The sequence below is a fragment of the Erpetoichthys calabaricus genome, chromosome 11 (genome assembly GCF_900747795.2).
Source record: "Erpetoichthys calabaricus chromosome 11, fErpCal1.3, whole genome shotgun sequence".
In the NCBI taxonomy this organism is placed as follows: domain Eukaryota; kingdom Metazoa; phylum Chordata; class Cladistia; order Polypteriformes; family Polypteridae; genus Erpetoichthys; species Erpetoichthys calabaricus.
Window position 1 is genome coordinate 115,194,289 of NC_041404.2, and position 17,719 is coordinate 115,212,007.

A 17,719-nucleotide genomic window follows, 5' to 3' on the forward strand; every position below is an offset into this window, starting at 1 on the left:
AGACCAATAAAAGGTAATCTGGCCAGTCCCAGGTCTGTGCAGCGCTCAGGGACAAATTTTTTTTTTCTCACCACTGAACCTTACAGTTCTGCATTTTAGAGTAAACATCATTTAATAAGCCATGACTTTTTTGCAGTCTGAAGGTATGTCATTCTGTTCAAATTCAAAAAGCCCTAGGCTGCCACCTCTTGACCAGCCACTTTACCAGCAGCACAGAAATCATTTGATGGTAAACTTGCACACACATACATTTCACCATGCTGTGAAAGGCATTTCCAAAAGTACGTATTAACTGCAGTACAGTATACACCATACCTAACAAAGGTAGTAGTGATCATTTCTGGGGAATGTCTACAAATATAAATTGTCACATCTTTCAGTTTCTAACTCTGCAAAATTTGCCAAAGCCTTTGAGTGGAGAAAAATCACACTTAACTTCATGTGCTTAGATGTGCACTTCATTCATAACTGAACAACAAGGTAGCAATGTATCCTTCCAGGTCTAAAAATCCCTGTTAACAGTTGGGAACAACATTGACTAACATCCCATTTGATCACCTGTAACTTTATGTCTTGCTGCCCACTACGTTTTCTCCATTTTACCCAATTAAAATCTAATTTGCAGTGAACCACTTTGGCTGACCAGTTTCTCAGAATCTGAAGCCCCTTCTTCATTTGGCAGAATTTGGCCAAGTTAAGCCCCACCTACTTGCACACTACTGTAAAAGCATCTTTTTTTAGCTTAATTGAGATGCACCTGTGACCATATAGTGTAGTGCTACTGATGCCCTGTAATAAACCAATGGAAGTTTAAAAACAAAAGTATTAGCTCACTATCACCAAGTATACCGAAATTCTTGCACAGAACAACCTAATGGAGCAGGCTATCTTTCAGATGTCATGGAGTCTACCTCAGACATTCTCCACTTAAAGGTAAAGATGTTTTAAATGGTTTGCTTCTTCATATTTGTATAAAAAATAATCTCTCTTCCTTCTTAGTATCTCCATCTTTGCCTCCCTGACAGACACATTTCCCCACTTCACAAGACAGTGGGAAATAATGTGCATTATACTCAAGATTCACTTTCTTATTTACAAATTGGAAAGAATAAAATGATTAAAAAAAAAACTTCAACTCCTTGATGATGGCCAAGCGTACCTCATGTCACTCAACAAAGGGAGATATGCAATAATTGAAGTCCACTTTTCATAATACAGGAAGGTTTATCCAGTTTTTCAAATCCAGACAAGATGCTGTGTTAACTGTAGCACTGATCTACCCATGTTCCCATCACAACACTTCTTCACTCAGTCAACCTGTCCCAGGACAGTTTATAGCTGACTACTTACCATGGCAGCCTTACGCTACTGCCAGTGCTCATGTTCATCTCATCCTTTGGTTATAGGCTATACAGCCATGCTGACAATCCAAACAGTCTTTGATTCAGTACCCTACTTCAACAGTGTAGGGCTATAGTTACATTTTAAAATTTGGGCTGTAACCTGCCCCTTCCCCAAAGGCAGATTTAAAAAATGAAAAAGGCAAGACAGAGACAGATGACTTAAAAATCTAGTTAACCAGGTTAATGTCAATAATGCGTACCCACTTTCTCACCCTCAAAGCCCTTGAAAAGCACATTTTTAATCGATGTATACATACAGACAGCAGTGTCACAGTAGGAATTAACTGAAATACTGTATATCGGCACAGAAAACTTCACAAAGTATTGATGTATTTTTGATATGTTCTATGTGTGTGAGACATATTTAGTATAAATTGTTCTACAACACTGAATCACAATGAATTTAAATTTGTCTTTTTGTCACTGATCTAATGAATAAGACTCTTCAATGTTAAAGTGAAAACAGATCTCTGCAAACTGGTCTAAATTAAATACAAATACCCATCCACCCATTCTCTCAACCCATTTAGCCAGGGCAGGGTCATGGGACAGCGGGAGCCTATTTAATTACAAATATAAAAAACAAAATAATCGATCATATAAGTATTCCCCCTTTTAATATGACATGTCTAAATCATCACTGGTGCATCCAATGGGTTTTAGAATACACAGAATTAGTTCACTGAATGGGGTTTCTATTGATCGTAGTCTAAATGCACCTTATCTAGAAGGTTCAAATTGTGGGGACTCAGTGTGTTGCAGCCAATACAACCTACACAATCAAGACCAAAGAACAGTTCACGTAAGTCTGTAAAAAGGTGAATCAAAAGCTACAAAAAAAATATCCAAGGCACTGAATATCGTTTGGAGTCCAGTTAAATCAATCATTAAAAAATGGAAAGAGTATGGCACAGCTGTAAATCCTCTTAGAGAAGGCTGTTCACAAGATCTGATTGATTGTGCAAGAAAAAAAGACAAGTGAGGGAGGCCAACAAGAAACCTATGATAAGTCTGAAGGAGTCACGAGCTACATGAGTTGAGACAGCAACTATTGCCCAGTTGCTTAATCAGCTGCACTTTTATAGGACAATGGCAAAGTGAAAATCACTGTTGAAAAAAATGGCATCTTGGCTAAAGTTTGTCATAAGTCACATGGAAGACTCTGAAGTAAGATGGAAGAAGGCTCTGTGGTCTGGTTAGACAAAAAATAAGCTTTATTTGGCCTTAAGATTAAATGACAACTTTAGCATAAGGCAAACATGTTACATTATCAAAATCACACCATCCAAACCCACCATGAAACATGGTGATGGCAGCATCATGCCGTGGAGAGGCTTCTTTGCAGCAGACCCAGGAAGGCTTCTGAGGGTACAGGCTAAACTGAATGCTACCAAATACAGGGGAATCCTGGAAGAAAACCTGATGCAGACTCCAAGAAACCTATGCCTCAGGAGGAGATTTCTATTCTAGAAATACAACAAACCCAAGCATAAAGCCAAACCTACACTGGAATGGCTTGAAAACAAACAACGTTAATGTCCTACAGTGGCCAAGTCAGAGTCCAAATCTCAATCCATTTATGGCTGGACTTAAAAAAAGCTGTTCAGTTGTGATCCACGTGCAACATGATGGAACTAAGCAGTTTTATATTGAAGAATAAGGGAAAACTTGTAGTGTCCAGATATTCAGTTGTGATAGAGACCTGAGCACACCTTAGACTCAACTTTGTCATGACTATCAAAGGTGTCTCTACTTAAAACTGACTTGAAGGGGATTCATAATGCGATTAAATATTTTGCATTATATATTTTTCATTATTTTAGACAACTCTGCAGAGTTCCGTTTAAACTTTGACATTAAAGAGTCTTTTTCATTTGATCAGTGTTAAAAAAAGCTAAATTAAATGAATGGTGATTTAAAGTTGTACAACAATAAAATGTAAAAACTTCCAAGGGGTGAATACTTTTTATAGGCACTGCAGCTATTCTTAATCAAGAAGATAATTACACTACATCTATAAAAAAAAAAAAGGTCCACAAATTAAAACCTTTTCTCACATCTCTCCACATCTCAAAAGAAAGAAAAAGATTATAAATGAAAATGCCTACTTGCGTATTTAATAAAACACGGTGCCATCCAGCAATTCCAGGGTCACAATGAAACAATAATGCGAAAGGCTTAGGATTCAACTGGCATGATGCACACATGAGTCATCTCTCCTCAAACAGCCTGTCTCCTCGTGCTTCAGCACAAGCCAGAAATATGTGCGCGCTTGCATACAGACAAGAGCATACCATCCAGACAAGCTGACTTGCTAAATTCCTAGGTAAGCTTGTTGTTTTCATAATTTTGCACTGGTAATCAAATTTCCTTCAAAACAAGAAATCTCTGTCTGCAGTAGCTACCCCCAGGAGCAACTAGCAGCAACAGTATTAAACTGCCATTCCTAAAAGTGGCATTCCTGATGCCGGTAACAAACTACAAACAAGCTGCTTTTGAGTCATGGCCTCCATGAAGAAATCTTTTGAGGCGCTCAAAGATTCAACCCAGACAGCAGCAAAAGGGGTCACAGACTCTGCAGGTAGGTACATTTCACTTGTGAGTTGTTGTAATAGCAGTTACTTTGGAAAGAACTTCCACAATCTGCACCCTATTACATAAAGATCTAGCTAATTTACATTTACTTGTAAATCTGGTAATGTACATGTATGTATTTATACGTATCATAACACACAATAGACTCTTACACGAGTTTCATTCATTTAAGACTTGAGTGCAAAAAATATGTCAAGAAGTCTGCTAAGGAATAGAATTAAAGCTGGTTTAGTAGGAAATCTTTTCTGACAAAACTTTCTATTTTACAAGAATGTAGAAAAGTTTTAGTGGTGATTTCCAGACTCAAATTTGTCACTTTGTTGTTGCATGAGTTAAAAATATCTGAGAACATTCACATTTAAATATGAGACACATGCTAGGCTACAGTGCTTACCTTTTATATTGGCACAGTGAATCACAGATAAATGAAAATCAGATAACTAACAAACAAAACAATGTTTGGATTACTTTGTTAATAATTTGGTCATATGCTGGGACACTTATTGTCCATCCGTTTAGAAATCACTGAGAGTGCTCTGGTACTGACGAATAAACCACTATCTGGCCCAAAGATGCTCTATGCTTTTGTTATAAAAATAGTACAATTTTTCTATATTGATGTTTTCTAAGAGACATACCCATGGTTGCATGGTAGCACCCTTTTTAGTGTTACTGCTTCTCAATTTTTGAATGCCAGCAGTGGCGTAGCTAGGGGCGGGCTGAAGGGGCGGTCTGCCCTGGGCAACACATTTTTGGGGGTGGCATTATTGGTCAAAAGATTTAGTACAATTTGTGTGTAAGCAGCAGGGTGCGGAAAAATATCACTCATGAATGAAAAAAGTAAAAATTCTCTGATTTGTATCCACAAATGCTTCAAAAATCATTTTCAGACTATCCTTCTGTGACGGCATCAGACACAGTAGTTGAAATTTATGAGGCAATAACAAAAATAAACATAAAAATGACACCGATAAGAATTTCTAGGAAGATAAGCAACTAATTTACATTTTATAATTTCGTTTTGTTATCAATCTGAATGCGTTCTTGCTCTGCGCAGAAAACATCCCCACCTATCATTTGTATGCTACACTGGTTCTGGTTTTTGCAGCGTAATTATATTAAACTAATAATAAGAACACGGCTTATCAGTACGTCTATACTATACTCTTGTCTAGTTGATGCTTATTAATATTTATATGTGAAAAATTATTAGTTTCTCTATATATGAATAAATCTATGCAAAATATATCTTAATTTTTCTCTATACGTCATTTTCATTTTCTATTTAAATAGGTTAACAATGTTGGAGAGTGGCAAATTGAAGCACTGCCCCGCCCTGAGTGACAAGAACTCTTAGATACGCCACTGAATACCAGGTTTAAATGCCCTCTGAGCAACAGCCTCCCCATGCCCACATTGTTCTTTTCTGAGTAGTCTGGCATCCTCCAAATCCCAAAGATGTGCAATGATTATTGACTTTAAATTAGCCCTGTATAACTGAACATGAGAGTGTGATAGAATGTGCCCTAGTATACTATCAGTAGAGGATCCAGATCTTAAGACCCTGTGTTTGGTTTATGATATGCAGAGAAAAAAAACTGAATAAATCAATAAATTGCAACAACAAAGCAGTACCTCTTCATCAGATTGTAAGGGAAGATATATCAGGTTTGAAACACGTTGTCAGGATGAGTTCATCTCTCACCTTTGGTAAAACTTCTCCTACTTCCTGAATAAATTTGTCCCAGGTCTATCTGTCAACGATGATATAAACGTATTGGTTACTGCCAAAAAATGTTTGCATAGTTAAATGCCATATGAAGGTCCCTGAACATACTGTTGTAATGTCAGTGGCCTCTCAGTTACATTAGAGCAGCATAATAACAAAGAAAATGGATGAAAACAGTTGCTTTCCAAACTATTGAACTCTAAACAACAAAAATGATTCAGAGTTCACATTGGTTCATTTCACAATGTGAGATGACACTCAGCAGTACCCTGCAGCATCAGATGAATTTGCTCCCACCTTAGATGTTGGGTATGGAGAGGGAGGACTCTTTAGCCTTGCATGTTTGTAGTTTATAGTGTTCAAAACCTCTGGTCTTTCTATTGCCAACTTTCTTTTGATCATTAAGTAGCCAGCGATAGCTCAGTTCCATCACTGTAGATACAGATGACTGCCTTCCGATAGTGTATTTTGACCAGCTCTATAAAAAAGCAGCATCCCATGCCACCAAAATCCCACCTCTTTTCACTCAGCAAACTCTGACAACAACAGAACTGCTTTTACAAAGTATGGGCCACATATTGGGTGCCAAAAGCAAGTAATAAAACAGTACTAGATGTCAGTGCTAGCCCACAATAATGAGCGAGGGCTGATGTGAAGTGCCGTAGTCAAGAAAAAAATTAAACATACGTGTAAACTGGAGAATAACTTTAAAAAAGCAAGAATTCGGGTACTTTAAATGCTTGATCTGCAAACCTCTGATATATTTAAAGAAAGGAAAAAGCAAAAACAGAGTATACATGCAAGTTTGAAGACATACAGGCTGAGATAAACAGGAATGCAGGGTGCTGAGCCCCAACACAGAGCACCATAGAAAGCCAAGGATTAGACGTGATGTTTTAAGGGAGGAGGCTGATTCGGTTCTATTCTATATTATTATTAATGTGAATAATTTGTGAAATTATTGATAAGTATTGGAAAACCCTTACCACATAACATACTAGTTATTTGTGTGTATACTGTATATAAAGTGTATGCAGTTAATATATATTTGTGCTGTTCTTATAATTCATATAATGTTCAGCAACCTTATCAGTGGAGCGGGAATGAGCCCAAACAATTTATATAAAATAAAAGGTTTCTAAGTTCTCAAAGATGAAGTCAAGAAAAAAAATAGTTTTGAATTCCAGTGATGTGTATTTTTACAGTACATTAAATTAAACATAATATTGTTGTTTACGTTTTAATACTAGAATTCTGATTGTAAAAGAAACTCCTATCAAGCAATTAACCTACTTTGTTATATTTATATAGTTATATTTGTTTACATGTTTTTTAATTAAAATACATTCCGTTCTAAAATGCTAAGGCTAAGGGAAATTTACATTAATTTACTTAGCATCTGTATTAAACTGATGTTCTTTGGACCATTTAATAAAAATTTTAAGTTTCATTAAAACAAATAAACCGTAAACCTTTAGTCCACAAAAATGTAACAATAATAAATTTTGTCTACATGCTCAAAGTGCTTATGAATATATTAATCGGTTCATAATCCACTTAAACTACCAGATTACAAAAAAATGTTATATAAATACAACTGTAACATACAGTAAATTAGCACAATTCCTACATTTACAATACTCTTATGTCATAGAATAGGTCATACAGTTGGAGTAAGCTGACGTTTTTGCAGCTTCGCCTAGGGCAGTATAGGCGATAGAAACAGAGTCACAGAGCTACAACCAACTTATACAAAATTAATAATAGTGAGAAAAATAACTGGGTATGTGCTGCATGATGACAAGATGCTTACTGAAGCTGCTCCCAAAATTTTCATTGCTTTTGGAAATATGAATCTCAAATAAATAATTTAAAATTGTACTGACTTGGTGCTGCAATATGTAGTGCTGATATTTCACAACTCCAGAGTCCGGCTCTTGAATAGCAGCCTTGTTGCTGCCTGTGTGAAGTGTGCGTGATCTTCCCATATCTGTATGACATTTTTGCAAAGTACTTCAAATTTTCACCAACATTCTAAAGACATGGGTTAGGTTAACTGGGCATTTAATACGGTATGATTGTGCCCTGGAATGGATGATCATCACGTACTGGATGGGTTCCCACCTTGTGTCCAATGCAACTGAGCTAAGCTCTAGTAATACAGAGTTTAGCAAAATGGATGGATGGAGGAATATTATACTGAGAAATATTTTAATAAATGAAATTTATTGTACAAGGAAACAACTAAACTATAAGTTACTTATTAAATAAGAAATATAAATATCATTTTATATAGGGGTTCGGATTCATGTTTCTCCCTATCAGTGTTTTTGTATGTTCAGCCTGTTCTCATGATGTTCAAGTGGAATTTCTTCAGTTATACATCTTACACTAATACAGGTTAGGGTACATGGAGATTCTAAATAAGCCTGGTATGAGGGTGCTGGTACTAGAATAGGCTGGCATCGAAATGAGAGTTAGTTACTGCCCTGTTGCTAATTTTTCAAAAACATGGCCCTATAATAAAAAGAAAATGGCTTCAGAAAATGGATGGACGGAATACTTCACAAAAAGAACACATTTCATTCTGCATCTTAAGATCACCTAATACTTATCTATTATTCTTATTCTAAATTGCTACCCTAAATACCAAGAGGTGACCACCCAATACCTACACATCTATTGGTCAGACAGAGTAGTAACATACAAATAGTGTACCTTACCACCAGCACTAGTTCTTTTACAACTACAGCTGTACTTTTAATTGTCCACGTCAGTCTTCATATGTAGCTACCAGAAGAAAAGTGGAGGCGCTTTGGAATGTGCCAGAAAAAGTCTACTCAGAAAAGGCTGGCAACAAAGGGGCAGAAACACATACAAGCTTTTTTCTGATTTGAATCTCATATTGTTATTATTATTGTTGCACATTTTCTTTATGTTGTTTTCCTCAGTATTTAAAATATACTTAAGCAAAGACTTCTTCAGTGGAAAATGAGTAACTCCCATTGTTAATGTCTGATATGAATTTCAGTTCTAGCAGCTCAAGAAGCGGTGCAGCAGGTGGCAGAGTCCTCCAAGGAAACAACAAAAACAGGTGAGCTGTCAGAGCTGCCAGTGTGACGTCAAAGATTCTGCATGAGCTTCAGTGTACAGAACAGGGCTGCCTGAGACCACTTTTACTTTTTTTTAAAGATTCTTGCAAAAATTATGTAATTGAATAAAATATGGGATTTTTCTTAGATTTGGAGAGTGTGATATGGGGGTCTGCCTCAAAGTACCAGCTTAGTAAGCCACTTCCAGATGGTGCTGCACAAGTAGGATTTTTAGTTATTTATAGCAACTTCCATTAGACCTGATAATGTACTTTGCCCAGTAGCAAAAAAAAAAAATGCATATAAAAATTTAAAGAATCTTGAAAAATTAATAGTCATATTCATAAAACTAGGTGTTTAAAGAGCTTCCATTTTCTGGATGCTGATTTCATTTTATGGATGGGTTTGCAAACACTGCAGATAAAAATCAAGTAAAGAAGCACCATTCCCACCTCTGTAAATCTAGTACTGTATCCATTAAAAATCTATTTTTTGGGCACTTACTTCACTGGGAAGCACTAGCTAACAACCATTGTTACTTGCTATTCAGAAAATTGCTCCCAACTGCCAGTGTGGACATTTTCTCTAAGAGACATTGTTAAACCCTTTCTTCTTGTTGGGGAAGGGGATTTACACAAGACCGTCTTGGGGGAAAATGAGTATTGAATGCATCATCATTTTTCTCAGTAAATATATTTCTAATGGGGCTATTGACATGAAATTTTCGCCAGATGTCGGTAACAACCCAAGTAATCCACACATACAAAGAAATAAAAACAAATAAGTCTATAAATTAAGTTATTAAGTGGAATGACACAGGGAAAAAGTATTGAACACATGAAGAAACCAGATGAAATCTGTCATAGAAAGCAATCCAGCCCCCTATCAGGGCAAATTAATATCAGCTGGTTTAGTTCTAATTCATGGCCTATAAAAAGGTTTCTCATTTACCAAGGTGTAACATAAGAAGCATCTTCTGATGGGTAAAAGCAAAGACCTCTCTCAAAACCTTTGCAACCTTATTGTTGCAAAACATACTGATGGCATTGGTTACAGATGTATTTCTAAACTTCTGAATATTCCAGTGAGCACCATTGGGGCCATAATCCAGAAGTGGAAAGAACAACATTACACCATAAGCTGGCCACGGCCAGGTGCTCCTCACAAGATTTCTGACAGAGAAGTCAAAAGAATAATCAGAAGAATTGCCCAAGAGCCAAGGACCACTCACAGAGAGCTTCAGGTACAACTGTTTCAAAAAAAACAATAACGAATGCATTCAACTGCCATGGCCTTTGTGAACCCTCACCGTACAAGACTCCACTGCTGAAGAAAAAGCATGTTGAAGCTCGTTTAAAGTTTGCTGCACAACATTTGGTTAAGCCAATGAAATACTGGGAGAATACAGTCTGGTTTGATGAGACCAAAATTTAACTCTTTGGAACTAAGAATCTACTGCCATTTACCAGAAACGTGAAAATGAAATGGGGGTAGACATTTCAGCAAGATAATGATCCCAAACACTTAGCCAAGGAAACTCTCAATTGATTTCAGAGAAAGAAAATAAAGTTTGCTGGAATGGCCCAGTCAGTCACCCGACTTGAATCCAATTGAAAATCTATGGAATGAATTGAAGATCAGAGTTCATAGAAGAGGCCCCTGGGACCATCAAGATTTGAAGAGTTTGTGTGGAAGAATGGGCCAAAATCACACCTGAGCAATGCATGTGACTAGTTACTCCACACAGGAGGCGTCTCAAAGCTGTCATTATCAACAAAGGCTTTTCTACTAAGTATTAAACAAATTTCAAGCAAGCATGGTCAATATTTTTTTCCTGTGTCATTTCACTTTAATACACATAACTTGATTTATGGACTTATTTCTTTTGATTTCTTTGTATGTTTGGAATACTTTGGGTGTTACCAACATCTGGTGAAAATTTCATGTCAATAGCCCCATTAGAAATATACTTACTGAGAAAAACGTTGATGCATTCAATACATATTTTCCCCGCTCTAATTGTAATGTAATTACTACATCTGTACAGTAGATTAAGTCTATGCCAATGAATCATTCCTTAGCTCTAATTTTGGTGCCACATTTTACTCAGGTATCACATGTTCTGTACATTGGATTTTCATGGAAATTTGTTGTTTATAAAGCCATTTTTCATTACATACTTAACTTTTGTATTCTGCACATTTGATCAGCCAGTTGCAGTAGTTTGTTTAGATTCTTAATTTTCATGTATCTTGACTTTCCTTCGTCCTTAAATTCTCACCTTTTGTAGGATGCTGGAATAAATATGCTTGCAGGCTTAATAGTGTGAGCATGCATTACAAATTCAAACTTACATCAGAGAAAGTTTATTTGATGAAAAGTATAGAAGTCTCACAAAACAAACAGAAAACTGAGACACCATAAAAAAGTCCTAAATTTAATTACTATTGATAAAATTAAAATAGAACAGAAATAATGCATCCACAATTGTGTGGCATATAAATCATATGGTAATTTGTTAAGCAAAATTGTGTTCCCATGAAATGTAATAAAAATATCCATCCATCATCCAACATGATATATCCTAACTACAGGGTCATGGGGGTCTGCTGGAGCCAATCCCAGCCAACACAAGGCAGGAAACAAACCCCATGCAGGGTGCCAGCCCACCGCAGGGCGCACACACACACCCGCACACCAAGCACACACTAGGGACAATTTAGAATCACCAATGCACCTAACCTGCATGTCTTTGGACTGTGGGAGGAAACCAGAGTGCCTGGAGGAAACCCACGCAGACACAGGGAGAACATGCAAACTCCATGCAGGGAGAGACCTGGAAGCGAACCCCGGTCTCCTAACTGCGAGGCAGCAGTGCTACCCACTGCGCCACCGTGCCGCGCAATAAAAATATCAGTAAATTATTAATTTTATTAAGAGTGTGGCTTTTTGGCAAAGTTGTTTCCAACTTTTCTAGTTGCATTCTTTTTTGTCATTAAATGACAAGTCAATGCCACAGTTTCTAAAGAACTTTGAAGACCAACTTAGAAGGAAAGAACTACAGATTGTGATACCACTACATTTGGTCTGTTTTGGTGTTGTGATTCCCATCATATTGCAGCAATGAGATGAAATATGGAATATTCATAAAAGGGCACCACAAAACACAAAAAGTGCTAACTGTGAAAATCGCCTGTTTTAAAAAGAAGCACCATCATACTAACATTATTCACAGCAAATATAAAGGCTACAATTATTCAATGTCTAAATATCCAATACTAGTGTTGCAAAGCGTGCCATTTTTAGCCAGCATTCTCAAAGCAAACAGGGGAGGCCAGGCGAAGAACTTCAAAGACATTCACAAGACCAACACATAGAAATGCAATATTAATATATTCTCTTGGAACCAGATCAGATCGTCAAATGACTTGTGAAAAAGCTCCCTGGAATTCAAGACTTCATGAAGTGACCAGGAGTGATGAGTATAGAATGTTGTAGCCCATAACTTCACTGCCTTAACCATCCTACCAGAGAGTATCTTCCTAAAGTCTGTGAATCTTAGGTTGCTCTCATTAGCCATGTTCAGGCCCACCTATTATGCACAGAAGCCAACCACACTCACCTAGAAGGGTTTTTCAACTCTGATGATTCTTATTAAATTTTTAAAGGGCAAATATTGTGTAAAAATGACATAAAAAATCCAAAATATCAAGTGTCTGAGTGAAATTGTCCTTAAAAATAATAAACTTCATTTGTCTTTTTTATGGAAAATTCAAATATATCCTTTATCTTAATAATCACCTTATAAGCCCTAATGCTCTCTAGACAGTTGTAAAGTATTCTCACAAAGTAATACAGCAGAGAACTAGTACTGGATGTCACAATTGAATCTCAATTATTGCATAAGTAGTAATAAAAAAGTAGTTAGTAGAAGACAAATAGATTTGTGTAAAATGGAGCTGCCAAAAATTTCAGGTGGCTGTATCCATGGCCAGGTTCTCTAGACGTTTTAAACCTGGATTGAGTCTTCATTCTCTGTCCTGGATGCCCTAATTTTCTTGTCCATTTCAATGTCTGTGCTTCTTCCCTCAGCTGCTGATGAGGCCTCCAAGCAGACTCAGACTACCATTGGCTCTGCAGCCAATAAAGCAACCCACGCCATCAAGGAGTTTGGGCAGAAATTAAACCCTAAGTGAGGAGGAAAGAAAACAATTCTCTACAAATCTAATTTGCAATGTGGGCTGTGATTCAAATCTTTAAAAATTGAAACAGTTTAAAGATACTTCATGGTAAAGGAGCTGACCTTTTGTATTTTATTTATTAATAAATATTAATTAATCAAAACAAAAGAAGTGTGTATTTTCCTTTTTCACAAAGTCCTACTCTTTAACCTTCCTTGTTGGACATCCTTGTTGCCTTCCCACAGCTCGGTATTGGATGCACATACAGTGCCACTGCACCAACTTTTATTGTGCATGCCTAAGTTTGAATGATGCTTTAATTAAATGCCCAGTTTGTTTTATCTAAGAAATACCTGCAACCATCTTATTGAAATATTTTTATTATTAATTGTTCTTAAAAATGATCCACTTGTGTTTCATTTTAATATTATTGGTTACAACATCTTGCTGTGTCTTGGTTTTAGCATTTCCACGAAAAGATGCTGAAATTTCACTTAGAGTGTGTAGGTTTGTTTTACCCATTGCAAGTTCAAAGGAGAGATGAAGATGAGATATGAATTTTACTCCTTCTGTGTTCCATCTCTGTTTAGTAACTGGTGCATCAGTGCCACACACACATGAACATTGCTTCTTTGTGCCACCTTAAAGTGATGAACACATTCCCCTTGTTTGCTCCAAAGTTCACTCCATCTTTCCTACACCATTTGCTGCATGATCCATGCTTGCCATGAGACACATACTGTAAAGGGATTCTTGCATAATGTCCCTGCAGCCTGTAGCAGAAGGGGTTTAAGCAAATGGCCTAAGATAAAATGCCCTTGGCGAAGGCATGCAAATGGAATACATAGGATAGGCAATTTGGAAAAATCATGACTGTTCTGAATGCAAACTCAGGTGGTTAGCACAAAGCATGTTTCATAGTACAGAACAGTGTAGAAACAAGCAGCTGTGCAGCTGCACAAATTCAAAAATGCCTTGATAAGCCACTGGAACCAATGTCCATAGACCACAAAATATATCAATGCCTTTCAAGGGATTGTGATATGTGAAAGCTTTTTAAAACACAGCTACCATTTGGATGGGAAATTTGGATAGGCTACAATGTTGTACTGAAAGCTTGGGCATTGGAATATGGACATAAAGCTACAACCATTTCAAAATGATGAGATGCTGGGGAGAAAAAGTCCCTGCTGTGGGATACAGAATGGGGCAGAAAATTGATATGGATGGGGTCAGATGACAGACACCTACCATACAAACTAACCCTTGTTTACATTTCGGGTGGGGGGGTCAGATGTGGGTAGAATCAACAGTGCATTTAAGAAAACGTTTTGTCTTCTTACCTGATCATGATCTTTATAACAATCCTCAACTTTGTCAACTTAAACATGTTTTCCGATTTTCCGTCATATTTATGCTCAAGGTAATTTCCCATGTAGAAAAATATTGCATTTTCTAGTGTAGAAGGAAAATTTTTTATATTAGCATAGAAATAGCAAATTAACATAAAGAGCAATAAAAAGTAATTAAAAGCTTCTAAAACATTAGATTAAGCATAAATTAGAATGTTGAGAAAATAAGATAGGTCAAGTGAATAGTTAAACTAAAAATCAGTCATTTTGCATTATTTTTTAAGCTTACAGCAGAATTGCTAGTATGGGAAAGAACAGATAAAGCAAAAGAAGATTGAGAACACCTGTGTCCAGAGATAGGAAGCTAAAAGAGGCCAGCTGAAATATTGAATCAGCAAAGATGGCAAAAAGGCATTGCTGCCAAGGTCAGGTGAAGTAATGCAAGGAAAATGACGAAATATGTTCTATATATATATTTAGAAAATTAGTAATACTAGCATTTAACCTAAGTACTGGAATTAAATATAAATCAAGCATGCCAAGCAAATGATTAAATAAAGGCACATGCTATAGTTCAACTTTAATTAAAGCTTAAGCTTCAGGCCACTAATATAAGTAAAAATACCAGGATGGGGCCAGCGATAGGAAAGTAAGGAGATAATAAGGGTTCCCATGGGAACTCAAGGTTCGGCCGGACAGGAGTAGAGGGGAGGCTGGACAAGAATTGAGGGGAGTCAGAGGAAATGAGCAGAAGAGCTCATTTGAGCAAGGTCGGAGAAGATAGGAAATGACATAACAAAAGCCCAAAGATGGTAAGAGGAAGCCATCTGCCCAGCCTTAGATCAATCAAAATAAGCAGAACAGAAACCTAGAGAAAACGATGGACAGTAAGGCCAGGTGCAGAATGAGCTAATTGAGCAAGAACAAAGTGATAAGAAAATTATATTAAGTTTTGGATTTTGAACCGTTCGGGGCTCAGCTCAATTTGGTCGTATTGGGTTGAGTCCTTGTTATTTTTATTATTATTATGCTTATTTTATTGCAATAAAACTGTAACTCTGTTTGCCTATCCCGTGTCTCCTAATAGCATTTATTTCAGGTAAAAAAGCCTTCTGGTGAAGATTTTTCACCACGACAGTAGTATATAAAACTGGCTTTGTGTCACATGCTGCCAGACTGTTTCGATCTCATGGGGCTACCTCTGTTGTTCCTGCAGTGTTTTAGGTTTACCCTTGGGCATGTGGGTATATGCAATCTGAACTTTCCATTTAAGTGATTGTGCTTGAAGATAAGAGCCCCTTATTCTTGCCTCTAAAATGTTTTTTATTTTAATTGCATGTTTGCTCTTCCAGTTTTAAACTTTTCCCAGTAAGGGCTATGAAGCATAATCCAATGAAAATGAGCAAAAAAGTCCAGTGTATTTTCCTCTCTTAAAGTTAGCCATAGCAGTTAGAAAAGAGAAAGAAGATCAACATCAGGAATGCACTGTTCACAAGACATTACACTGATGGGGCTGAGTGGCATTTTTGATCTTCACCCTCCACTGAGAAGAACCTTAACAGTGCTAAATTTAAAAAAGCCACTAAAGATATTTTAAATGTACTCCTTCCACTTCATGGAAAAGACATCAGCAATATGATGTACCTGTATCAAACAAGCACAGAGTCTAGTGCTGAAAGAACACATACTGTATGTAAGAAAGTGTTTTTTTCAATTGCCTGCTCTCCTTGGTTAGCTTTAGAGCCTTGTTTTCGAGTTGTGCAGTGTGTGTAGTCTGCGTGTTCTTTCCGTGTTATTGTGGCTTCACCTAAAATACAATACAATGGATACAATGAGGCTATTAGAAATAAACTGGAAGCATTAGGATTAAAAGTCAAAACGGAGGTAAAAAGCTTAGGGGTAACTGTTGACTGTAATCTAAATTTTAAATTGCATATTAATCAGATCACTAGGACAGCATTTTTTCACTTAAGAAGCATAGCAAAAGTTAGACCTCTTATATCATTGAAAGATGCTGAGAAATTAGTTCATGTGTTTGTTTTCAGTCGACTAGATTACTGTAACGCACTCCTCTCAGGACTACCCAAAAAAGACATAAATAGTTTGCAACTAGTGCAGAATGCAGCTGCTAGAATCCTTACCAGGAAAAGAAAATCCGAGCACATCTCTCCAGTTTTGATGTCACTACACTGGTTACCTGTGTCATTCAGGATTGACTTTAAAATTTTGCTTATGGTTTATAAAGCCTTAAATAATCTCACCCCATCCTATATATCGGAATGTCTGACGTCTTATATTCCAAATCGCAACCTCAGATCCTCAACTGAGTGTCTTCTTAGAATTCCTAGAGCAAAATGTAAAAGAAGTGGTGAGGCGGCCTTCTGCTGTTAGGCACCTAAAATCTGGAATAGCCTGCCAGTAGGAATTCGCCAGGCTAATACAATGGAGCACTTTTAAAAACTGCTGAAAACACATTACTTTAACATGGCCTTCACATAACTTCACTGTAATTTAATCCTGATACTCTGTATATCCAATTCATTATAATAACTATTCATGGTGGCCCTAAAATCTGTACTAACCCCTACTCTCTCTTCTGTTTCCTTTTTCCGGTGTCCTTTTGGTGGTGGCTTGCGCCACCGCCATTTACTCTAAGTACCATGATGTTCCAAAAATGATGGATGGATTAAAAGCCAGAAGTCTGTATGACCATCAGCATCAAGTGACTCCGTGAGAACCCTAACTACAAAGAGGACTATTTCATTTATGTTAGGTAGAATGCCCAGAGGGGACTGGGTGGTCTCGTGGCCTGGAACCCCTACAGATTTTATTTTTTTCCCCAGCTTTCTGGAGTTTTTTTTTGTTTTTTCTGTCCACCCTGGCCATCGGACCTTACTCCTTTTCTATGTTAACTAATGTTGTCTTATTTTAATTTCTTATTTTGTCTTTTATTTTTCTTTTCTTCATTATGTAAAGCACTTTGAGCTACTTTTTGTATGAAAATGTGCTATATAAATAAATGTTGTTGTTGTTCCATTCTAACCATGGAAGTATTGCTGTTTAAATTTAGGCAGTTTATAGACAATACAGCAACTTGCATTACAATGTTTTATGTTTTTGTACAATTTGGCTGCAAAGAAATGTTCTTCCTGGATAATAAAAGTCTACCTAACCTAACCTTAGATATGGTACTTTTTTCTAGGAAGTGGCTGGTTGCAATGTTCTCAGTTTATTTAGTGTTTACTTCTTTATGGCTGTATTTTGCCAGATGATGAAAACATCAGACAGTATCACAATGATCCAATGCCAACCAAGATAGACCACCATCCTGTTGCTGGATTGATTTTTTTTGTGCCATGAACCTGCA